This window comes from Saccopteryx leptura, chromosome X (genome assembly GCF_036850995.1).
Source record: "Saccopteryx leptura isolate mSacLep1 chromosome X, mSacLep1_pri_phased_curated, whole genome shotgun sequence".
Lineage (NCBI taxonomy): Eukaryota > Metazoa > Chordata > Mammalia > Chiroptera > Emballonuridae > Saccopteryx > Saccopteryx leptura.
Window position 1 is genome coordinate 46,021,593 of NC_089516.1, and position 26,719 is coordinate 46,048,311.

Consider the following 26,719-nt stretch of genomic DNA (forward strand, 5'->3'; position numbering starts at 1 on the left):
AGAGTACAGATTGGACAAGACTGACACCATCTTGTTCAGTGTGGTTGATTCCAGGTAGAGATTGATACTTATAGTTTCCGCACTGCTGGACCCTGCTACTACTTGGGAAAGAAAGATAGCAGAGTACTGACTAGCCTTGTTTCTCTCTGCTTCAATTCCCATTACTGTCCAAAGAGGGTAGGAGCTCAGCTTACTGCTGAATCTGCTGACACTATTCTATGTAGGAATCAGAGCACTGACTGCTTTTCTGCACAGAGATAGAAGCTCAGCTTTCTGCCCAGCACCATTAGTACTGCTGCAAGGTAATCAAATACCACCTATTCCTGCCAGTGGGGATTGGAAGATCATTGGTGTATGGTTGGAGTTATACTGGTATTGCCAAAACATTTTCTGTTGTTATGCCATTCTTTTCCTGATCCTTGGCTAAAGATATCAATTTTTTCTTGGATTTTGTTTATTTTATTTTTTGTCTGTGCTAGTTGGCAGTTCTGGGTTGGAGGTTTTTGTAGAGTCCTGTCTGATATATAAGGGAGGCAATAAGGAAACCCAGGGAATTCCCTTGTGTTGTTAAATCTGAGGTCCTTAGACAGTTTATCTTCTTTCCACCTTTCAAAATCTTCTTATGCTTCTTTGCTGTGTGATGTCCAGGGTTTCTTAGTTGTTAGGTGAAGGCCCTAAGAAAAATGGGGCACCCTATCTTGGCCTGGGCTAAAAGTCCTTTATTTTTCTTTTTAATATGGGAATAAGTTTTTTGAACAATGACTTAAAGTTTAGAATAAATAAATGAAAGATTAATAAATTTGTTTACATTATAACACAAAGTCATAATCAGATTTAAAATAAAACTGGCCCTGGCTGGTTAGCTCAGTTGATAGAGCATCAGCCCCATGTGTGGATGTCCTGAGTTCGATTGCAGATCAGGGCACACGGGAGAAATGACCATCTGTTTCTCTCTCTCTTTCCCCCTTCTTGTTCTCTTCCCTCTCACAGCTGGTGGCTTGATTGGTTCGAGTGTCCTCTCCGGGCTCTGAGAATAGTTCATTGGTCCAATTGTGTCTGTCAGCTTCAGGAACTGAGGATACCTTGGTACACAAGCATCAGCCCCAGATGAGATTGTCGGGTGGATCTTGGTTGGGGCACATTTGGGAGTCTGCATCACTGTTTACTCTCCTCTCACTTGGAAAAAAGGGGGAAAAACTGAAGAAATATTTGACCTATATATGACAGAAAAAGGATTAACCTCCTTAACACATAAAGAGATCTTAACCAATTGAGAAGAGATGAAAATTTTGATAGAGAAAATCAACAAAAGGCAGAGCTTACAAAGAAGTATAAGTTCACACTTGAAAAGATGCTCACTTTTCACTCACAAAATTAGAAATGCCAATTAAAACAACACTATTACCATTTTACCCAAATCACACTGGCCAACATCTCAAAGTTTGAAAAAAAAACATTACTGTCAGACCTGCAGAGAAGTGAACAGTCTAATACACTGCTGGTGAGAGTGTACCATGGTTAACATCTTCTCAGGAAAGAGAATTGGGCAATATCTAACAAAATTACATTTACCTCTTGACTTAGAAATCTCACATCTAGGAATTTACCCTGAAGGTAGACTTCTATAATTATTAAATAAAAAGTGCATAAGGTTATTTATTGTGGCCTTAGTTCTAATAGAGAAGACTGTAACTATTTGAAATGTCCACCAATAAAATACTGTTGAATTATTGAAGGTACAGCCTTATAAAGAAGTACTATACAGTTTTATAAAAAGAAAAACAAGTCTATGAACTGATATGGAGGTTATTATGCTAACAAAAATGTGCAGAACTTGTATATAGTGTTTTGTTTTTTGTATATGAGAGGAGGGAATTTTTTTTTTTTTTTTTTACAGGGACAGAGAGAGAGACAGATAGGGATAAACAGACAGGAACGTAGAGAGATAAAAAGCATCAATCATCAGTTTTTCGTTGTGACACCTTAGTTGTTCATTGATTGCTTTCTCATATGTGCCTTGACCGCAGGCCTTCAGCAGACCGAGTAACCCCTTGCTCACGCCAGCGACCTTGGGTCCAAGCTGGTGAGCTTTTGCTCAAACCAGATGAGCCCGTGCTCAAGCTGGTGACCTCGAGGTCTTGAGCCTGGGTCCTCTGCATCCTAGTTCAATGCTCTATCCACTGCGCCATTGCCTGGTCAGGTGAGAAAAGGGAATTTATTTGCTTCTTTCCCACCCCACCCCCAATACTATAAGAGTAACCAGAATGTAATAAAAATGGTTACTAAGTGGACTTGCAGAAGGGCTGAGACAGAGAGAGTAGGAATGGGAGAGAAATTTCTGAGGATGTCTTTTTATGTAGTTTGACTTTTGAAATATAAAAATAAAAAAGAAGACAAAGCAAAGTCTGCAATTGGAAACAGATAAATGAGCTTAACTGTATATCAAAAGTAGCAATCTCACAGAAACAAAATTTCAAATGACTAATAAACATAATACATAAATTGTACTCAAGTAAAAAAGAAGTAAAGAGAAACCTTAAACATTATTTAGTCATTTTGTTAGTAGTAACATGGTACTGAAAATTTGAACTTTATGTAGGTGTATGTATTATAGATAAAGCAAATAAGTAATTATGTTAACTATGGTTTGAACCAAAAATTTTAGTTTAATAGAACATAAATACATGTATAAAATAAATGTTTAGGAAAACCTTATGATGTTAAATTTGAATGAAAAACTTTAATTACATAATTAATGTATAATATATATCATATATATATATATATATATATATATATATATATATATATATATACACATACACAGTGGTCCCTCATCTATTGTGAGGGTTAAGTTCCAGAAACTCCCACGATAGGCAAAAATCCATGAAGTAACAACCTTATATTTGTTTTATTATTTATATATATCTTAAGGCTTTGTAAACCCTCTCCAAAATCTTATAAACCTTTCCCACACTGTTATTAACCTTTCCCACACTCTTATAAACATTTCCTATGCTCTTAAATACTTTCTACACTCTTAAACCTATGTAATTTTAACAACATATAAAATTCTATATGGGTACTCACCAATGAATATACTACAACTTAAATGATGAAGATTTAAAAAATATTAATTAATATGTTTTAATTAATATTTTATATTGCTTTCAATTTTTTAGGCTAGAAAATGCTTATATTACTGCAAAACTAATTAAAATAATAAAAAATACTTATATACCACAAAATTCCACAATATAGCAAAAAATCTGCAATACAAAATTAGATATATACAATTTAAAAATCCACGATACAATGAGATTGCAAAAAGTGAACCATGATATGGTGAGGTATGACTGTATATATATACATGCACATATATACTTATTTATATATATAAGAGCAGAGACATAATTAGTGTGGCCAGTGTACAATGAAATGTTGGACCACTTGCTCAAAAAGCAAGAATAAAACATTGTTAAAATAAATATAAAATTTTTTCTTTTTTTCCAGTTTTTTTACTCACTCAACTTGTCATAGCGTTTGTTATTTAATGTTGTTCTAAGTAAAGAAAAATTGAAATGTTAAATTATTAGCATGAATTTTACCTTTCATCTTTACATTGTGCAGTGATTGTTTTAAAAGCAAATGTAAGAGTATTTAATTTGCATGTGGAATAATTAAAATTTCCTAATTTGTATTTTGTGACTTGTCCTAGAGACTGCCTTGAATTGGGAAGGAGAAACTAACACAAAACAGATTCAGGAAGGTAGGAAGGAAGAAGAAGGGGTATCTCTATGTACAGGATACTCAGTTTCTACGGAACACTCAAGGGGCAAGTGCGTAGGCTCATAGGCACCCAGAGACCCTTCCCTATGATATGGAGCTTGTAAGCACTCTAGCCTGATGGTTGCCAGTTTCCCATTCCTATCAGTCTCTTGACTAATGTAATGTGATGTGCCCTCTGGGTTAGAGGCAGCAAGTCAAGCCAGGCATTTCTCCTTTCCACAGTCTTGCTGTTCCAAACCAACAGCTTGATGGGAGACCTCCAAGTATATTACAACCTCAGTGCTTGAATGCACTAGGGACCTGAACTGGTAATGGGTGAAAAGTTACCCTTGTTTAGTTACCTGCTAAATTTGGTGTGGCATTGCCAACCTGGGGTGGGGACAACACTACCATGCCTGATCTTAAGATGTGGTAGGGCAAATACATTCAACCCTATCTTCCTTGTACTCACAGCCAGACCTCCACTGGAGACAAAGATAAACACTAGTTTCTAAGAAGTGTTGGAGATAGGGAGACTGGGCAGGGCCTATGGCAGGAGTCCCCAAACTTTTTACACAGGGGGCCAGTTCACTGTTCCTCAGACCATTGGAGGGCTGGACTATTAAAAAAACTATGAACAAATCCCTATGCACACTGCACATATCTTATTTTAAAGTAAAAAAACAAAACGGGAGCAAATACAATATTTAAAATAAAGAACAAGTAAATTTAAATCAACAAATTGACCAGTATTTCAATGGGAACTATGCTCCTCACACTGACCACAATGAAAGAGGTGCCCCTTCCGGAAGTGTGGTGGGGGCTGGATAAATGGCCTCAGGGGGCTGCATGCGGCCCGCGGGCCGTAGTTTAGGGACCCCTGGCCTATGGCATCAGGGGTTAGGGAGTGACATCCAAGAATCTGTCTTAGGACACCATGAATGAACTGAATGAAGCTCCAAGCCCGTGTGGTGCATGTTCCATTATCCTATTGGACTCCATTCACCAAACACAAATATAAAGATAAAATTGCAAAGAATTTCAAAGCAGTGATTATAGAGCATTAAAACCCAGGTATAAGACTTTTCTGAGCATGAATACCTGTATGGCTATGCAAGGAGCTTGCTCATTAAGCTGGTCTTGCTATTTCCTATTGTTGCTCACTGCTCTGGCCTAGAAGGAATGACATCCCCATCCCAGTAACAATAATCTTACATTGAAACCAGATCTTGGTTTCTAAATAACATTACATAATAAATGAAAACAGTGCTCCTTGGAGAAATAGCTCATTCCTGGCTTGGTACAGACAAAGTTTAAGTTGCGACTGGGAGTTCTTATGCCAGAAAATCAAGAGAGCACCAAAAAAACCCCAAAACAATAAGGTGTGTCAAAAGAACACGGAACCAGCTTAAAGGGGTTCGCACTTGGCTACAATTTTAGGACATGTGAGCATTAAGAAGAATAATGAATGCAGATGATTATAACAATTGAATAAATTAAAACTATGTGTCCATTGTGATTCTCAAATAAGAGAAAATACTCATTAATGGTTGATAATGACTATTATACTGACAACTTTATTCTGAAAATTAGAAACTGAAAGAAAATGTCAAGCATTTATCCTAACTCTAAGTAAAACTGAAGCTCGTCTCCATTTCTTTCTTCCTTTTTGAAGAATGGCAGCACACAATTACAAATAAATTTTACAACAGCTTCATTTTTTAATCCTCCAGGAATATAATCCATTCAGGTAAGGATCATTAATGTATGCTAAAGCAACTGGCTGACAGATTGATAGAGGCAGCATACATATGTAGTGACAAAGTATCATCCCACAAATTACTTTATCATTGCAAATTGAAAAACGTAGCTTGTTTGTCATAATCTTAACCCAGTGATGACACTTAATATCACTTATCGTGAGAGAACTTGATGATATGTGATATAATATGACGTGCACAGCATCACCTATGTAGTATTTTTACCAAAACTGCTTAACCTCATTCTAATTAAGACTCTCTAGACTTAAGATCAAATAAATGTACAGGTATATTAGTTTGCTAAAGCTGTCATAACAAATTATTACAAACTGTTCTTGAACAACAGAAATTTATTGTCTCATAGTTTTGAAGGCTAGAGGTATGAAATTAAGGTGTGGGCAGAGTTGGTTCATAACCCTTATGAGGGTTATGAAAAAGTATCTATTCCATGCCTCCTAAATTCTGGTGGTTTGCTGGCATTCTGAAGTTTCTTTATATGTAGAAGCATAATCTCTGCCTTGATGTTCACATGGTGTTTTCCTTGTGTGTCTATGTTCTTTTATAAGGACACCAGTCATTTTGGATTAGGGACTCACCCTACTCCTGCATAACCTCATCTTAACTAACTATATCTGCAACCACCTTACTTTCAAATAAGGTCATAATCTGAAGCATTGGGGGTAAGGACGTCAATATACTTTGGGGGACAGACACAATTCAACTCATAACAACATGAAATCAAAGAGATAGAAGAACAAGTTTTTTAACTTGTTCAGATAAACCCAGAATGTAAGACTTTATACAAAGTCTCTTCAAAGAGTTAATGACATTAAACAAAAAACAAACAAACAAACAAACAATAAATAAAAGAAGATGTAGTAGGGAGACTTCCAAGATGACTGTTGGGCAGATAAAATGTATTATGCTCACTTTGTTAAAGATAACACGAGGAGGCCGTCACCCAGGTGATATTAATGTGTGTTGGGGTGGGCTAAAGGCAGGCAGAATCCTTGTAGCCTGGGGCTTGGTTTTGGGATTAAGCTTTTCCTACCCTTTTTGATGTGAGGTAGTACAATCCAATCATGCCTCAGAAAGTGACTTTGTATGAGACTTCCCTATTTTGTATATTGGATTAAGGGTTTGGACTTCTACACTATAAAATGGGGACAGAGCGGGAGTTTGTTCTCTTGGTTCCTGGGATGATTAGCATGAGAGAGCAGAGGGAGCAGAGCAGAGAGCAGAAAGAGGCCATGTGGCCAGGAGAAGCAGCCAAGATGGCGGAGTGCTGAGTGAGATGCCAGTTTGTGTAGTGTTTGTATCTGGGATAAGGAAGGAGATGGGGAACTGAGGAGAATAAGTCTGGTGAGCTAGAAACCTTTGATTCTAGGAAACTCGGATAAGTCAGTAGCTTTGTGAGCACTGAATGTGAGTGGGTTTTGGAGCCCAGTGTGTGTTTTTACTTGCCCGCCGGGTGCAAGCTAGAATTAAAGACTATGGCCCACCAGTTTGTGGCTCCGTTGTTTCTTTACCGACTGTCCGAATCCAATGTGAACCTGCATGGGCCGGGCGGCTGTGATGGTGGCCCTGGCTGTGGCTTCTGGCTTTACAATGACTAAAGAAACCAAACGTATAAACTGTGATTGGATCCTGGTTTAAAAAAAAGAAACTGTTGCAAGCATTATAATGGAAATTAGGAAGATTTGAAGATGGACTGAGATTCGGAGAGTTAAATGGTATTTGGAAATTACTGTTAATTTTCTTAAGGGTGTTAAACGTTATAAGAGAATGCACTTATGTTAAGATATGCAAACTGTACCTGGCCGGATAGCTCAGTTGGTTAGAGCATTGTCCTGAAGCAGAGATGTTGCTGGTTCGATCCTTGGTCAGGGCACATACAGGAACAGAGCTATCTATGTTTCTGTTTCTTTATCTCTCGCTCTCTCCCATCCTCTCTCTCTAAAAATAATAAATAAAAATTTACAATACGCAGGTTGAAGTATTTGGGGTGAAGTGTCACATCTTTGATTTACTTTTAAACAAATTAGCAAAAAAGTACATATATACATGCATGAAGCAAATTTGTATATATAGTTGTGTATATAAAGAAAATATACCAAACGGTTAGCATTTGTTGAATTTAAATGGTGGTGATATAGGATACTTATTGTATTATTCTTTCAACTTTCTTGCATGTATAAAATTTTTTCACAATAAAAAGATGATAACAAATGAAGAAAATGTGTTTTTGCTTGTTTTTTTAAAGAGAATAGTATGTCCACCTTTCCGCTGAAAATGGAACATGAAAATAATCTAATAAACTTAAGGTAAAGGAGGGAAAATTTAGTAAAAAAGAGAAATTCCTTGTCAGGATTGTTAAGCAGTTGTGCTGGTTTCCTAGGGATTCGTTCACTCAAAGTCTTTATTACTGTGCATTAAAGACTAGAACACAAGGCTCTTAATCAAGAATGATTTGAGAGCCCCCAGAAGACCTGCTGACCTCTAAATATCTCCCCTGCTGGCTTCCTATGTGGCCTGAAATTCCTGTAACCTGAGTTAGTTCTTAAGAATCAAGCCTTTTCTCACTATTCTGAGGCCCCTTTTTAAAATGCAAAGCTGGGTGGATTCTGGGCCTATTAACTGGGAACAATTGCCTAAGGAGCCAACACCCGCCCAAAGGCCCTCAATTCTAATAGTTCCTTTCCCAACCCCTTACCACCGCTGAGATGGGACTATACACGCCCTAGGAAACTGAAATTGCACAATGTGTGCTCTAAGAAACTTCTTAGGTGAAGATACCATTTTAAGAAAGCTTATTTTCTGTGAATAAAATGGGGTGCATGAGGTCATTGCTTTTTTTACTTTGTAAACTGGGTGGCCTCTGAAAGCTTCTTAGAACTCTTCAAAGGAAGCCTTCTCAACAATTCCAGCCCCCTACCCGTTCCTTTTGTAACCAAATTCTTACTGACCTCAAAGCTTTTCACTGAATGAAGCATTTCCAAAGGGGTCTAAAAAATACCTGAGACAATTAGAGAAATGAAAACCAGGAGGTCAAGATGGATTGACCCTTGGCAGAGGATTTACATAAATAGGTCCTAACCTTTGGCTGTGAATAAAAGATAAATGCTCCATTAGGGTCAGAACCTCAGTTCAAGGGCATTTGTGAGGCCAAGCCTGGCTTCTCTGCTATGTCAGGAATTTCAAGAATGCCACTGATCCTTGTGTGTTGGCAGAGCTCAGGGGGTTGCAGCCAAGCCAACAGAAAAACAACCCTGCCCACTGGGTGAGAGACTGCAGCTCTCCCATGCAGGGATCTGCTAGTGGAGAGAGAGCATGGGAAACCTGAAAGTTGAGAGAGGACCCAGAAGTAATGCCTTCCAAAATGAGAAGGATTTCTGCTCCTGAAAGGTAACCAAATTCATTTTTAGATGGTGGCATTAACCTGAAAATAGAGGAGAGAAAGGGCAAGTCCTCTGCAAATAACCAAGTTACTCTCTCTGTAGAGTGCAGCTCTGTGGGAGGCATCTGCCCCTTACCTGTAAGCCACGGTCATCATGATTCCTTCTGCTGCTAGCTCAGAAAGAGGTCTTACAAGGATGTTACAAAACAATTTCAGAAAAAAAGGTAAAATTGTGACCTTCACAGCAATATAAAAATGAACATATGTTAAAGATTTTATTTTATTTATAATAACTGAGGGAAACAGACACGTGTTATAACTGATTTTTTTAAAAAGCAGCCTAGATTCATATAGAGTAAATGAAATGAATGGCAAATGGAAATGAACTGTTCCCCCTACTCCCCCCCACACAAGGGAGAATGAAATCAATTAAACCAGAAAGGACAGAATTTGCATGTTCTATCCTATACCTTTACAGAGTTATAAAATAGCTCTTGTAGCAGAAGCAAGTACTATAGGCAATAAATAATTTTCCATTGTATACATTTTCTCTATTGGGGCAAAAATTTTTGCTTTACAAATATTGCCTTAAAAGAAGTGTCTCCTGTATCCACTTACCTTTCAACTCTACCCTTCCCCTTCCCAACCAATACATACTATTTTTTAAACTGTAGAGAGTGAGGTAGGATTGAGAATCTTTTACCAAATTTGATTCTCAACTTCCACGATTTCCTACCTCACTTTATTTCCCTGTCACATAAAAATGCACACAATTTTGGTTGGGCTGCTCTTTGGTAAGGTGAGAAGGATGACAAAGATACTGCTTTGACTAACCAAGAAACGTGAGGAGATTGAGAATTTAGGATGAGACTCCACTTGCTCTGTAGCTGTTTTGGCCAGCAAATACCCTAATCTTGATGGCCATCCTGGGCTCATTTTTCTGAAAGCCTTCAAAGTGACACATTGCACCATAGAAACAAGGTGCAGGGATGTCTTTGTGAACCCTTAGAAGGAAGTTATCTGCTGAAATGGACTTCCCATGGTTAATCAAGGGACCAAATTTTATGAATAATAAGTCTATGGCCTGACAAGGCGATGGTGCAGTGGATAGAGCATCGGACTGGGATGTGGAGGACCCAGGTTTGAGACCCAGAGATAGCCAGCTTGAGCATGAGCTCATCTAGATTGAGCAAGGCTCACGAGCTTGAGCCCAAGGTCACTGGCTCGAGCAAGGGGTTATTTGGTCTGCTGTAGCCCCCCAGTCAAGGCACATATGAGAAATCAATCAATGAACAACTAAGGAACTGCAAAGAAGAATTGATATTTCTCTTCACTCTCCCTTCCTGTCTGTCTGTCCCTAACTGTCCCTCTCTCTGACTCTCTCTGTCTCTCCCACAAGAAAAATAAATAAATAAATAAAGAGTCTATGGCCTTTTGCTGACAGGAGCTCATCATGAACTCTGTATACAAGAAAGAATGTTAGCTTGAACTCTGGGCTTCCTGCACCATGTCGTGCTTGTTTGTGCAACATGGGTCAACCACTGCAACGAAGCCCTGGTTTTGTCTTTCTACCAATGGATTAAGACCTGCTCCATCCAACCAAATTGTATCTTCACTTGTATCTACGCCTACCAATCATAACTGTTTTATATAACCAATTAGAAATAGAACTGCATGATTTGGTAACCTCATTTGCGTAAAATTGAGAACTGGGGCAGAAATTTTTCCTATAAAAGATGGCCTCCCCTTGGTCTCAGTGGAACACAGTCTCTCAGGGTGCAGTTCCTTTTGCTCAAATGAATGCTTTTTACTCTTTATTACAGTCTAAAATTAATTTTGGTTTACACCTGAATTTTATTGCTTAGAGAGTATGTTTTTTTCCCATGTTACATCAAAGAGGTCTTTCTAAAAGTACTAACTCTGACGTGATAGCTAAAGTAACAGATGGAAATTTGGGCTTTTTTAGGTGGAGCTCTTTCCCTTCTAACTGAATTTAAGTGAAGAGGTGGAAATTCAAAACAAAATTATGTTGGAAAATTATTTTTTATTCTTGGATTTAATTTATATTTATATTGTTACAGAAAAAAAGTATTCTAACAAGCATCTATTTGTGAATTCAGGAAATCTTATTCTAGGTTTGTTTCTTTAAAGACAAACAAATAAAAATACTAAAACCAGTAGCCCAGGCTTTTTTGAGCATCCCTCCCCTTATTTTCCTCTGGAGCAGTAATGATGGGGCTAGTGCATGACTTTCACTCTATTATTTAATGAACAAAACCAAGGCTGGTAATGCTGAGAAAGCCTGAGAGGAAAAAAGATATCACAGTGACAGCACACTTTGGCAGAGTTTCATCCAAAAGCAAGTAAGCGATCTACATACTGTTCTGTAATGCACAGGGAAGATTCTCTCGATTAAAAATTGCTCTCAGAAGTGTATGTAAGACCCTGGTATGTGTAAAGGAATTTACAGAGCTCTCTTCTTGCTGGCATGCAGGTATGTTGGTGTGGGTTAGCAAACATTCCTTTCTGACTCATTACCCATTCTGCCTCTGTGCTTTCCCCTCTGTAGTGCTTGAGGCACTTTTTCCAGCTTTCACTGGACTGGGTCAGAGATTGATGGCATCTTGGTGCTTTCCAAAGAGAAGCTGTGCCCCTTTGCACTTTCCTTTTGTAGCTGGTTGTTAAGACACTGCCAAGCTCTGTTAAATGAATATGGCACAGCTGCTTCTAAGCTGAGAGCTGTTCCCTGTCACCGGCCCTGGTACATGTAAATTCTTCTGGAAGTTGGCAGTCAATACATATTTATTAATCAGATAGATAGTAATGTAGGGGAAGAGAACTTTTACTCTAATATCTTATGTTCTATAACTGGGGGTTGCAAATTAAATGGACACACAATAGATTGACAAAATAAATTGATGTTAATACTTTTTACATTCACAAGGTTTCAGAGAAAAGAAATAAAAACCCAAAGGAGTGATTAGGCCTGGGTGCTTGTATACCATTTTAAAAAAGGGTGATAGTTATGGAGAAGTGACTAGATACAGAGAAGAGAGTTTGGGCTTTTAAGGGTTATAAGTTGTGGGAAAGTGACAAGGAAATATATGGGAGAAATTAATGGTAGCAAGGAGTTACTTAATAAGGTTGATTTATATAACTACAACTTGGTACGTTCTCTGTCTTCAGTGATAAGTGCTGTTCTCCTCTTCTTGGTATGGGAGAGGGAGATTGCCTTCAAAAGGGAAATGATGTCAGAGAAATGGCTCCATGAGGAGGGCTCCCGTTACCTTTCCCCGAAATTTGAACAAGTTTGACAACTAGAGACAGAAAAACGATCCCAGGAGCATCTGAAATACACATACACTGAACAAAGGTATGATTGGGCAAAATGGTAGCTAAATATATATTGACCCTGAAGGAAATAAGATGGAGAACGGAGCACTCCGCCTTCCTCACTGACCTGAACAAGGGCTACTTTCACTTGGAACGGAGAGAAAGTGAGGGCTGGGGTGTGGAAAGAGATGGGCTGGGGCAGAGACGTTCAAGCTGAGGAGAGAGTATGCCCGTGGCGGCTCAGCCCATGTGAGCTAATGCCAGCGGTGTACCCGGAAGATGTGGGTGAGCAGTTGCCTTGTTTATTCCCGATATCCTGGTCAGCGAGTGCACACAGTGTGCGAGTGCTTCCTCTTAGTGTCCCAGGAGTGGGCACCCGCTTTCTCTGACAGAGGGGCAGGGTCGGAGACTGTCAGTAGTAGCCTTCTGCATGGGCTGTGACCACAGTGTCGGTATAATCCAAACAACAGCGCATGGGGTGGTGCTTGAAAGCCGACTTCCCTACACCCGGACCTCTCCGGGCAGGTGAGGCACCTCCGCCAGCCATATAGGCTAACAAAGCACATTTCCGGGGAAGAAAATATACAGAAGTGCTAGGGGAGGGGTGCTCAGGCAGCTTGCAGACAGTTTCTGGAGCAGATCTGTGGATCTAATAACTAAAATTAGCTTAACTCACAGTCTGCGCACTGCCCAGCTGGCTTACGTCGGCAGCGGCTCTGGCTGACAAGGTCTTCTTTCTCAGGTCAGCGATCTAAGAAAACCCAGTGGAGAGACGTGATATTTTTTAGGGCCTCTTGCTCTGCACGCAGTAGCTGGGGCAACTTCCTGCCAGTGATACAGGGTGAAAAACACATTCCTATGGAACAGACCTCAGAGAACACTGCAGAAGTTGGGCAGGCTAGGCTGTAGGCTTTTTAACAAGGGAGAAGCCTGCAGAGAGCAATCCCACAGAATGCTGAGGCAAATTAAACTACATATACCCGGGGAACCTTAGAAAGGAGTCTGAACAGAAGTCAACTTGCCCCCCTACCTGCTTAAGCTGGTGGCTCTTGTTGGCAGAGCTCTCATACTCAGGGCTGTGCTCTAAAAAAACTGGGAGGAGGGACTTGGCAGCTTTTAAGACTTTCTGTTCTGCAGGCAGTGACTAGGGCATTTTCCTACCAGCCAATACAGGTTACAAAGTGCAAAAAGCCTGGGAAGAGCAGTCCTGCTGAGTGCTGAGGCATACTAGACAGGCCTGGAAGCTCATAGAAAGAAACTTTGAGAGCAATTGGTTCCCAGCCCTGCCTGATTATGCTGGTGGCTCTGGCTGGCAAAGCCTTACACAGAGCCCTGCACTGAGTGGGGATTTGGCAGCTCTTAGGGCTTCTTACTCTCCAGCCAGTGGCAGGGGAAACTTCACAGCTGGGTCACCAGGATGCTGATTCAAAAAGAAGAGACTTGTAGAGAGGCTCCGGGAAAATGAACTCTCCCATTGTTGGAGCCTGCAAACGCTAACAAGCTTCAACTACCAACAAGACTGAGGCCGAGTATATGTCATCACCATAGCAACATATCAACTGCAAATCTCTACCTAAGTGTACCACAGGGGAAGAGCCTGGGGTACAATGCCACCAACCAAAAAGAGAGAAGGAAAAAGGAAGAAGAATAACCTCTCAAAATCAAGTATAATTCACAGTTTTATAACATTTTCCACTTTTATTTCTTTCATTTTTTAATCTTTTTTTTCTTCCAACTTGGTCCTTTTATTCTCCTTTTGTCTTATTCTTTTTTCTTCATCTTGAAATTCATTACCCATAGGTGTTACTTTTTCCATTCTTTTTTTTCTGTTTTCTTTTTTCTTTCTGTCTATGAGGGTTACATTCCAAAACCCTTAACTCTCTTTTTTTCTTTTTCTTTTTTTCCCTCTCTATTGGTTTCTTTTTTTCTTATTCACTTTTTCTCTCATTCAATTCTCACCCACAAACAAATTATTTTATTTTGGATTCAAATTTTTTGTTTGTGGCATTTTGTGTGCTTTTTACTTCGCTTTTTAACTCATTAGCATTCTCCCCAACCCCAGCTCTCCATTCTATGTAGTTTGTGTTCCCATTAATACAATAGTATTGTTTTCTTTTTCTTGTTTTCTTCTTGTCTCTTTCACTATATCATTCATTCAACTGTCATTTACAAGCAAATTATTTTATTCTTGATCCAAATTTTTTAATTGTAGCATTTTGTGTATCCTTACCTCATTTGTAGCCCCTTTGTCACTTCTCCGAACTCAAGCCCCCTGTTCTAGGTAGTTTTTCTTACATTTAGAAAAATATAATTCTCAGTTTTTCACGGTATTTTCTCAAAATAAAGAATTAATAATAATTTTTTATTCTTTATTAATTCTTATTAGTGTTATTAACAGAACCACTTTCAGATGCCATTAAGGAAAGGGAAATCGAATATCATGGATACAAAAGACAGAGATGTAGCACAGATAGATGAGGAAAAAAATCTATAGAAAAAAGTTGAATGGATTGGAAACATTGGAATTAATGACAGAGAATTTAAAATAGAAATCGTAAAAATGAAAATATACAAGAAAGCACAGAAAGGCAATATAGGGAGCTCAAAAAACAACTCAGGCCCTGGCCAGTTGGCTCAGTGGTAGAGCGTTGGCCTGGCGTGCGGGGGACTCGGGTTTGATTCCCGGCCAGGGCACATAGGAGAAGCGCCCATTTGCTTCTCCACCCGCCCCCTCCTTCCTCTCTGTCTCTCTCTTCCCCTCCCGCAGCCAAGGCTCCATTGGAGCAAAGATGGCCCGGGCACTGGGGATGGCTCCTTGGCCTCTGCCCCAGGCGCTAGAGTGGCTCTGGTCACGGCAGAGTGACACCCCGGACGGGCAGAGCATCGCCCCCCTGGTGGGCAGAGTGTCGCCCCTGGTGGGCATGCTGGGTGGATCCCGGTCAGGAGCATGCGGGAGTCTGTCTGACTGTCTCTTCCCATTTCCAGCTTCAGAAAAATACAAAAAAAACAAAAACAAAACTCAATGAACAGAAAGAATATATTACCAAGGAAATTGAAACTATGAAAATGAATCCAAATGAGATGAAAAACTCAGTACATGAACTGAAAAACAAGGTAACAAGCTTAGCTAATAGAACAGACCAGATAGAAGAGAGAATTAGTAACATAGAGACAAGCAACTAGAGGCAGAAGAGAGAATAAGAGAGAGACTCATGAATTAAAAAAAATGAGAAAGCCTAAAGGAATTGTCTGACTCCATCAAAAAGAACAACATAACAATAATAGATATATCAGAAAGTGAAGAGAGAGAAAATAGAATGGAGAACATATTCAAATGAATAATAGATGAGAACTTCCCAAGCCTATGGAAGAACTAAAGCCTCAAATTCAAGAAGCAAATAGAACACCAAGTTTTCTTAACCTCAACAAACCTACTCCAAGGCACATCATAATAAAATTGGCACAAACCAATGACAAAGAAAAAATTCTTAAGGCAGCCAGGGAAAAGAAGAATACAACATATAAAGGAAGGTCTATTAGATTTTCATAGGATTTCTCAGCAGAAACTCTACAAGCTAGAAGAAAGTGGACCCCAATATTTAAAGTTCTCAAAGAGAGGAACTTCCAGCCAAGGATACTATACCCATCAAAACTATCCTTCAAATATGAAGGAGAAATAAAAACATTCACAGATACAGAAAAGATGAGGGAATCTATCACCAGAAAACCCCCACTTCATGAAATACTAAAGGGGGTTTTCCAACCAGATATAAACAACAAAACAAAACAAAACCACAAGTAAAAGCTCCACCAAGAACACAATAAAATCAGATTTAAACTGTGACAACAAAAACAAAAAAGGGGAGAGGAGTAAGATTAACAGTAGCAAAGGAGGATGGAATGCAGAAGCACTCATAAGATAGTGTACTACAATGAACATGGTAGGTACCCTTTTCATTACTTAATGGTAACCACCCTTGAAAAAACCACCACAGAAGCACATGACTTGAAAAAAGAAGTAACAGAGGAAAGAAGTATGGATTACAACCAAACAAAAACACATGATAGAAAGACAAAAAATAAGAATCAAACAAGATACAAAACTAACAGAAAGCAATATATAAAATGGCAATAGAAAATGCTCAAATGTCAATAATTACACTAAATGTAAATAAATTGAACTCACCAATAAAAAGACACAGAGTAGCAGTATGGATTAAAAAAGAAAATTCAACTGTATGCTGCCTACAAGGAAGTCATCTAAGCAACAAGGATAAAAACAAATTAAAAGTGAAAGGCTAGAAAACAATACTCCAAGCAAATAACATCCAAAAAACAGCAGATGTAGCAATACTTATATCAAACAATGCTGACTACAAGACAGTAAAGGTAATTAGAGACAAAAATGGTCATTTCATAATGATTAAGGGGACACTGAATCAAGAAAGCATAACACTACTTAATATATATGCACCAGACCAAGAAGCACCAAAATATATAAGACTGCTATTGACTGACCTAAAAACAAAAAGTGACAAAAATACAGTCATACTTGGAGACCTCAATACACCGCTGACAGCTCTAGATCAGTCATCCAAACAGAGAATCAATAAAAAATATTGGCCTTAAATAAAATACTAGAACAATTGGATATGATAGACATCTATAGGACATTTCATCCCAAAGTGCCAGAGTATACATTTTTTTTCTCTAGTGTACATGGAACATTCTCAAGAATTGACCATATGTTGTACCACAAAAATAACATCAGCAAATTCAGAAAATATGAATTTATACCAAGCATATTTTCTGATCATAAAGCCTTGAAACTAGAATTCAACTGTAAAAAAGAGGAAAAAACCCCCACAAAAATGTGGAAACTAAACAACATATTTTAAAAAATGAGTGGATCAAACAAGAAATAAGCGCAAAGATCAAAAGATACATACAGACAAATGGAAATAACAATACGACATACCAGAATCTCTGGGATGCAGCAAAAGCAATAATAAGAGGGAAGTTTATATCACTACAGACCTTTATGAAAAAACAAGAGAAAGCCCAAGTAAACCACTTAATATCACATCTTAGGAACTAGAAAAAGAAGAACAAAGACAACCCAAAACCTGCAGAAGAAAGGAAATAATAAACATCAGAGTAGAAATAAATGAAATAGACAACAGAAAAACTATAGAAAAAATTTATAAAACAAGGAGCTGGTTCTTTGAAAAGATCAAAATTGACAAACCCTGGGCAAGACTCACCAAGGAAAAAAGAGAAAGGACTCATATAAACAAAATCCAAAATGAAAGAGGAAAAATCACCACAGATATCATAGATATACAAAGAATTATTGTAGAATACTATGAAAAACTATATGCCACCAAATTTAACAATATAGAAGAAATGGATAAATTCCTAGAACAATACAATCTTCCTAGACTGATTCATGAAGAAGCAGAAAGCCTAAACAGACCCATAATCAGGGAGGAAATAGAAAAACTATTAAAAACCTCCCCAAAAATTAAAGTCCAAGGCCAGAGGGCTATACTAGTGAATTCTATCAAACATTCAAAGAAGACTTGGTTCCTATTCTACTCAAAGTCTTCCAATAAATTGAAGAAGAAGCAATACTTCCAAACACATTTTATGAGGCCAACATAACCCTCATACCAAAACCTGGCAAGGACGGCACAATAAAAGAAAAATACAAACCGATATCTCTAATGAATACAGATGCTAAAATACTAAACAAAATACTAGCAAATAGAATACAACAACATATTAAAAAAATAATACATCATGATCAAGTGGGATTCATCCCAGAATTACATGAATGGTTCAACATACGTAAAACGGTTAATTTAATACACCATATAAAAGAAACACAGAACAAAAACCACATGATCTGAATAGATCTGCAGAAAAGACATTCGATAAAATACCACATAATTTTATGTTTAAAACACTCAACAAAATGGGTATAGAAGGAAAATATCTCAACATAATAAAGACCATTTATGATAAACCATCAGCTAACATCATATTAAATGGCATAAAACTGAGGACTTTTCCCCTTAAATCAGGAACAAACAAAGGTTGTCCACTCTCTCCACTCTTATTTAACATGGTGCTGGAAGTTCTAGCCAGAGAAATCAGACAAGAAAAAGAAATAAAAGGCATTCATGTTGGAAAAGAGGAAGTAAAGGTTTCACTTTTTGCAGATGATATAATCCTATACATCGAAAACCCCAAAGACTCCACAAAAAGATTACTAGAAACAATAAACCAATACAGTAAGGTCCCAGGATACAAAATTAATATACAAAAGTCCATTGCCTTCCTATATGCAAACAATAAAACATCAGAAAACAAACTCAAAAAAATAATTCCCTTCATGGTTCCAACAACAACAAAAAAATACCTAGGAATAAACATAACAAAGAATGTAAAGGACCTATATAATGAAAACTACAAAGCATGGTTAAGGGAAATCGAAAAAGATACAATGAGATGGAATAATATTTCTTGTTCTTGGATAAGAAGAATAAATATAATCAAAATGATCATATTACCCAAAGCAATGTACAAATTCAATGGAATTCCCATCAAAATTCCAATGGCATTTTTTAAAGAAATGGAACAAAAAAGCATCAGATTCATATGGAACTATAAAAAACCTCGAATAGCCAAAGCAATCCTAAGGAAAAAGAACAAGGCTGAGGGCATTACAATACCTGACTTCAAAATACATGATAGGCCCTGGCCAGTTGGCTCAGTGGTAGAGCATCGGCCTGGCGTGCAGAAGTCCCGGGTTCGATTCCCGGCCAGGGCACACAGGAGACGCACCCATCTGCTTCTCCACCCCTCCCCCTCTCCTTCCTCTCTGTCTCTCTCTTCCCCTCCCGCAGCGAGGCTCCATTGGAGCAAAGATGGCCCGGGCGCTGGGGATGGCTCCTTGGCCTCTGCCCCAGGCACTAGAGTGGCTCTGGTCGCAACAGAGCAACCCCCAGGAGGGGCAGAGTGTCGCCCCCTGGTAGGCGTGCCGGGTGGGTCCCGGTCGGGTGCATGCGGGAGTCTGTCTGACTGTCTCTCCCCGTTTCCAGCTTCAGAAAAATACAAAAAAAAATTACATGATAGAGCCATGATAATCAAAACAGCATGGTATTGGCAGAAAAATAGACACTCAGACCAATGGAACAGAATAGAAATCCCAGAAATAAAACCCCATATATATGATCAAATAATTTCTGATAAAGGGGCCAACAGCACACATTGGAGAAAAGAAAGCCTCTTCAACAAATGGTGCTGGAAAAGCTGGAAAGCCACATGCAAAAGAATGAAACTCGACTACAGTTTGTCCCCTTGTACTAAAATTAATTCAAAATGGATCAAAGACCTAAATATAAGACCTGAAACAATAAAGTACATGGAAGAAGACATAGGTACTAAACTCATGGACCTTGGTTATAAAGAGCACTTTATGAATTTGACTTTAAAGGCAAGGGAAGTGAAGGCAAAGATAATTGAATGGGATCACATCTGACTAAGAAGTTTTTGCACAGCAAGAAAAACTGACAACAAAACAGACAGCCAACTAAATGGGAGATGATATTGTCAAACAACAGTTCAGATAAGGGCCTAATATCCAAAATATACAAAGAACTCATAAAACTCAACAACAAACAAACAAACAATCCAATAAAAAAATGGGAAGAAGACATGAACAGACACTTCTCCCAGGAAGAAATACAAATGGCCAACAAATATATGAAAAGATGCTCAACTTCATTAGCTATCAGAGAAATGCAAATCAAAACTACAATGAGATACCACCTCACACCTCTTAGATTAGCTATTATCAACAAGACAGGTAATAACAAGTGTTGGAGAGGCTGTGGAGAAAAAGGAACCCTCATCCACTGTTGGTGGAAATGTAAAGTAGTACAACCATTATAGAAGAAAGTATGGTGGTACCTCAAAAAACTAAAAATACAACTACCATATGACCCAGCAATCCCTCTACTGTGTATATGCCCCCAAAACTCAAATACACTGGTACGTAAAAACAAATGCAGCCCCATGTTCATTGCAGCATTGTTCACAGTGGCCTAGACATGGAAACAACCAAAAAGCCCTTCAATAGATGAGTGGATAAAGAAGAGGTGGTACATATATACTATGGAATACTACTCAGCCATAAGAAATGATGACATCGGATTATTTACAACAACATGGATGGACCTTGATACCATTATACCGAGTGAAATAAGTAAATTAGAAAAAAGTAAGAACTGTATGATTTCATACATAGGTGGGACATAAAAATGAGACTAAGAGACATGCACAAGAGTGTGGTGGTTGGGGGGAAGGGAGGGGTGGGAGGATGTGGTGGGAGGGGAGGGGCACAAAGAAAACCAGATATAAAGTGACGGAAGACAATTTAACTTTGGGTGATTTGTATGCAACATAATTAATTGTCAAAATAACCTGGAAAAAAAGAAAAAAAAGGGAAATGGATGCCCTGATTTTAGGCAAAGAAGTCTTCTTCCTGTGTTTGCTTTTTCTTAATTGCCTTTAGTTCAAAATAATCCTTATGCCAAAATTATATAATTTGAGGTATCATATTTTGACCCCCTCTGTGAGAAGGCATCAAAATGTTGCACAGGGCTTTAAAATATTTGTACTACTGGAATAAGGAAATGAACTTCTAGCATGGCCCAGAGATCCAGAGGCCATGGAACATGAGGCCAACTTCCCCCATCTAAGGACAGGACTGAGATGCTTGGGAAGCCAAAAACAGGGATGGGAGCCAAGGATGAGAGGGAGTTACAGGAAGGGGATGAGAAAGAAGGTTCTTGATCAAGAGTTATCCATAGGCCACAGCTGCCCTTACTGCCCCAAAGTTAACATTTTGGAGGCACAGTGAAGAAAGAGTCAAAGCTTAGCATCTTATGTCCTGAAAATAGGCTGAGGGAGCGAAGAAGATGGAGAAAGAAATAATGTGTTATGAGCCTGCTCTTGTGCCTCAAGTTCCTGGGAATTTCTTATTGGTTCCTTACTGTGTCCTGTTTCTCTGTACCCTCTGTAAAGGAAAGATGAAACTTATTACCTTGTAGGTACAGATATAATCTCCAATGAAGAGGATAAGAATGTGCCACCCCAAAATATGCCACTTTGGCATAAAGAGTATTTTGAACTGAAGAAAACTGAAAAGCAGCAGACTCAGGAAGAATGCCCCCTTTCTGCCTAAAAGCAGGGCATAAATTTCTCTTTGTAAAAGTGACTTAAATTTCAATTTGTAAAAGTGCCTCCTTCTCCCATACCAGGAAGAGGACAAGTCTCTTATCAGAGGATAACAACTTGAGTCTGCAGAACAAACCTTACTAAACAACCCTTATCTATCATACATTTCTTAGTCACCTTCTCACAATTTACTACCTTTTTTCCTTTGTCTAGTCACTTGTTTACAATTTATTGTCCTTCTTTAAAAGATTTTACCACCTTTGGGTTTCTTTTCTGTGAAGTCTCTGTGCACATAAAAAATATTAACATCAATAAAATAACCTATGTGTTTTCTCCTGTTAATTCGTGTTCTTGTCAGTTTAATTCACAGGCCCCAGTAACTAAATCTAAAAGGGCAGAGGAAGTTTTTCTTCTGTTACACCACCATCATGTTTTGCATGACTTTGTTGAACTCCTCAGGAAAAGGTATTGGATTCCCCTTCACCCCCACTTCTATTAAACACGGGTTTAACATTGCCCTGGATAAGCCCCAATTAGAGATCTCCATAAAAACTCCTCTAACATGTTGCTTATTCTGGACTACAACAATTAAGACCCTCATGACTATGTTTTCAAGGGGTGCTTCCTTAAAAGACCACTGGTTTGTACTTTTGCAGTGCTGCTTTACTGACTCTCAGCAATCCAGAAAAATCCCCTGAGTTAAGACAGTCTCATTATTTTGGAAAATTCATTTTTCTTTTTCCCCACATGGGCCTACTTAGACAGAGTGACTATAGACCCCGGAATATAAAGTCTTGGTCAATCAAAAAAAATGACTTCTCCATTCTCTGTCTGCAGTGCTCATAACAGAAACTCAGGTACTCCCTAGTCTACACTCTCAGGGAAACCAAGCAGAAAAAAGCAGAGAGGAACCATAATTATTGTTTGAATTTCATGTTTGCAATTATCTATGAATCAAAAAAGGGAAATTCACACTGGTTCTGTGTAACATGTGAGAAACCACAGCATTGCTATCAACAGCTTCTTCTCTTTTAGTGAAAGTGCATATTTTTAGTTTTGCAATACCTGACACATAAATTGTAAAGAGGAGAAATTTTCACAGGCTAAAGTGATATGAGGAAAAGGAACATTTCTGCGGGCTATATATTGTCCTATGACTAATTCTACTTTTTCTCAGGAAAACATTTGTGAAAATGTCTAATTGTGATCACAAACTACCTCCTGTGAATTATCTGTGATGTCTATATTGATTTCTCCTAAATATTTATATAGCCAGGATATTTGAAAGCTTGGGGCATCATCTCTGACATAAACAATTTTCTGTGAAATTGTTCCATGTTAACTTGCAGTACCTGATTCCAAACTTGATATATATTTAATCTGTTCTCTTTTGTCACAAAATGTCTTTGATGCTAACTGTTTTGCTATTATTCTCAAAGTGTACGCTCTGTTCCCCTAACTATGAACCCCAAATCTCACACTTTGGGAGAACCACAGAATAGTAGAGAAAAAGAAACATTGCTTTACCTCCGTGAGGACTTTTCATCAAATTCCACCTCTCTGTTGAGTGAATACTATTTCGTATCGGAGAAAGAATAGCATTTGCAATTTCATCTTCCAGATTTCATTTATAACTACTTCAATTGGTGCCTTTTTAAAAACCTTAAAAAAGCAAAATGGCAAACTCTAAATGACAGTTTTTCTTTTTTGGCCCAAGGCACACCTGAGGCTCAGCGTACATCCATCATTACCAAAAAACTGCCTTGTATATATTTTTAAGAAACAGAGATGAGTTTGTAATGTTTTACAAGCCTGGTACAGAGCTCTATGTTTTTTGTGGTTTTTTTTGGTAGTCAACTTGTTATATCTGTGACAAAAACAGTTACTATGTATGTATAAATAATTTCAGAACTAGAAACCAACAAAAAAATTAAGATTCTAATAACTTGAGAATCTGTTATTGGAGAACCCACCAGATTCTGACCATCTGAAAATGTCATCTCTACACCTCCCAGTCTCCAGTGATCATAAAAGTAATTAAAGCCCCGAGCTCCTGATTTTATCACAAAGACATTGTTCTTTGTGGGTACCTTGGATCTGGAGATAGAGAATCATTCAATCAGATAAAACCATGTGGAGGGCTCAAAGTTTACTGGAATGATGCTTAGGGCACAGTTTATGCTGTTGGAGCATTTCCTGTGTGCCCTTTGAAACCTCTGAACTCAGCTCTTCAAAGTGAGAGCTAACTTATTCTGCCTTTCCGCTGAACAAATTATATTTGCTGCTTATCATTTTTTTTGCCACCCCACCCTAATTGACTTAGCTAACATTGATTTATGAAAACAAAAGCATTGCCCTGACTGAGTCACGAGTTACAATTTTACCTGACATTATCTGGACCTTTAGAAATGAAATCATAAAAATAATGGAGGTTTTGTGCAAAAGTGCACATGTACATATATGTATATTTACGTTTGCTTTGTTCATCATGCTTTCTATATTTCCACTGTTTTTCTCCCCACCTTCCAAGCTCTCACTCATAGTTTATGAGAGAGATGTGTTTTCTCATGAGCTAATAAGTAATTTTTCAAGTTGAATATTATTAACATTAGTTACAAATGCTCATTTTCTTGAAGTTCTTTGCAAAACTTGTTTTTATCTCAGAAAATACCTTTCTCTTTAGAAAGCCTGTGGGGCAAAAAGAAACTGAAGCTGGTCTCTGGGCGTGTGTTTGTGCTGATTTGCTGTACAATCAAATATGGATATAGGTCAATAAAAGCTGTTCTTTGATCTGTTGCTACAAAAGATGCATTGTATATACATTACTGGATAAGAGGGTTACAATCGCATAACTACCCCTTGCAAACAGTGCCCTGTACCACCCTTTAGCATAGGCAAGAAGTGAGACAACTGGTTTCAGCCTGCCTGGGATTTAAAAAAATTTTTATTAATGTGCTAAAAAACACATAACATAAAATTTACCATCTTAACTATTTTTAAGTGTACAGTTCAGTAGCATTAAGTATAGCCTCACTCGATTTTACTTTGCTAATTTATATTTTTAATCTGTAGGCACAGTATAATTTCATTTAGGGGTATCTCCATAAAAGAATAACATTCAGGCAGAAGGATAGCTTTAAAGAACAATAACAATAATAGCAGTAAAAACTTAGCAATAAGTGAATAAACCAAACAAGGCCAATATTCTTATAGATTATTAAGTATTTTGAATTCACGTATTTTATTATTATGGGTATAACACTTGCCAAGGCATTGTAAAGAATGCAATGAGATATGATCAATGATCCCAAGGTGTTTACACACCTGTTATGAGATGGAGGTATCAGAGTAAATCCTAGTCACTAAAATGGGAATGAAGATTTCTAACTATTTACCTCACTCAGTGTTTGCATATGGAGGCACATTTCTTTTTATCCATAAATGTATAGTTTGTGCAATGAAATACCAAAGTAGAGCAACCAGCTCAAAAGGTTATTGTTTGAAATCAAGAACCTATCTATTATAGATATGACAAACAACTCATAATGGCAGAGGATTTGGAACCATCCACTGCTGGTGTGGCAACAGTGTGGTTCATAAGGATCTTGGTGGAAGAACAGGAAAAAAAAAGCCTTGGTTGTAGAGAGAAAGTGATATGACCCTGAGTCTTCTTGCCTCTTCTTACCTGCTTTGTGAGATTGGAGGGCAAACTGGAACCGAAAAGATATAACCCATGACTCAAAATTGCTTGTCGAGCCTTCTATAAGAAAAATATTCGCTTTCTTTCCTCCCTCCCTTCCTCCCTCCCTCCCTCCCTTCCTCCCAACCCCCTCCCTCCCTTCCTTCCTCCTTCCTTCCTTCCTTCCTTCCTTCCTTCCTTCCTTCCTTCCTTCCTTCCTTCCTTCCTTCCTTCCTTCCTTCCTTCTTTCCCTCCTTCCTTTCTTCTTTTTTTGAAAATGTGCCTGGATATTGGTAGAGTGTGGCTAATTCCTAACACAAAAATGGTGTGTATTGCATGGATAAAAACTTCACCTCACAGTTACTATTTAGACAACACCCCCATAGAGTTTACACTACTTGCTGTTATAGCCTTCAACTTTAGGCCAATCATTTAAGCCAAGTTGATCATCTCACAAGTGATAATGGATATACAAAAGCATTTATAATCTCCAAAGTGCTAAGCAAATATGAATGATATGCTTTCAGTTTTTATATTCTTAAAATTAACCTTTCAAAAATATCTTTTCTATTTTTTAGAATATTCATTAGTCAAAGTTTCTGGGCACCATCATATATATAAATTTGATTCAGATGTCTTTGTCGTTGAGTCAGTATTAAATTGCTTATTTTGCTCCATTGTTCAAAATTGTAGGGAATGAAAAGAATTGACCTTTTTAAAATAGAACGTGGGTGGTGCATAATAGAATATACTTCTGAAAATTTCATGAGTTTATTCCTGCAAAGAATACAAAAAATCCTGCATTTGCCCATTGCTAAGTAAGACACATACCATTTTATATTTATTTGTCCCAAGTGTCTTTCTGTAAGAGGAGAATAAATAATAAGAGATTTTTTAAGTGGCTTTTTTTTGCTGTTTCCTGTAAAGGCGGCATCATCCACCCTGGTTCTAGGGGAAGAGATGGAAGAAAGAAACTGATTTTTGTTGTTGTTGTTCACAATGGAAATCAAACTGGGCACACCTTGCCTCCAGTCTGAGTCAGTGACTCTTATTAGTTTTAAGAAAAACATTATTTCTATTGTTCGCCTTGACTTATGCTGCAATCAGCATGCACATGTGTGCAACAGTCCCATGAGCAAACCCACTCAACAGAGCATATTGAAATATATCATTGCTATAGTGATAACCTTGAATCTGTGAAAGAGCACATCGTTCAGAATCTTCCAAACTTATATTAGCGTTAACAAATTACTTATGACTCACCTCATAAATGATCACAACAACACCTGTGATTGTAACTAAATGTTCTGAGTCTCAGTCTGGCTCTCTGGCAACAGAATTGTTGTTTCTCCTCATGCTGACTCCAGTTCTGGGAAGCTTCCAAATCCTTTCAGTTCAATGATTTCTACTCAATTCCACAGACATTAAGTACCGACAATGCTCAGGTACTCAGATGGGCCCAGGGGACACAAACATAAAGCAGACCTGGTTTCCACCTTCCTTTGCTCACAGTTTAGTGGCAAGTTGCTCCCCTTA

The 26,719-nt window shown here is 38.1% G+C and overlaps 1 long non-coding RNA gene across 1 annotated transcript; it reads right to left on the minus strand.

Moving 5' to 3' along the window:
* Nucleotides 1-1,089: 1,089 nt before the first annotated feature.
* On the minus strand, nucleotides 1,090-26,719 carry LOC136386171 (uncharacterized). The gene is made up of 4 exons (XR_010747900.1): nucleotides 26,447-26,719; nucleotides 23,032-23,166; nucleotides 7,345-7,484; nucleotides 1,090-1,214 (listed from the first exon to the last, which is right to left on the minus strand). It is a non-coding gene; the product is annotated as an uncharacterized lncRNA (long non-coding RNA).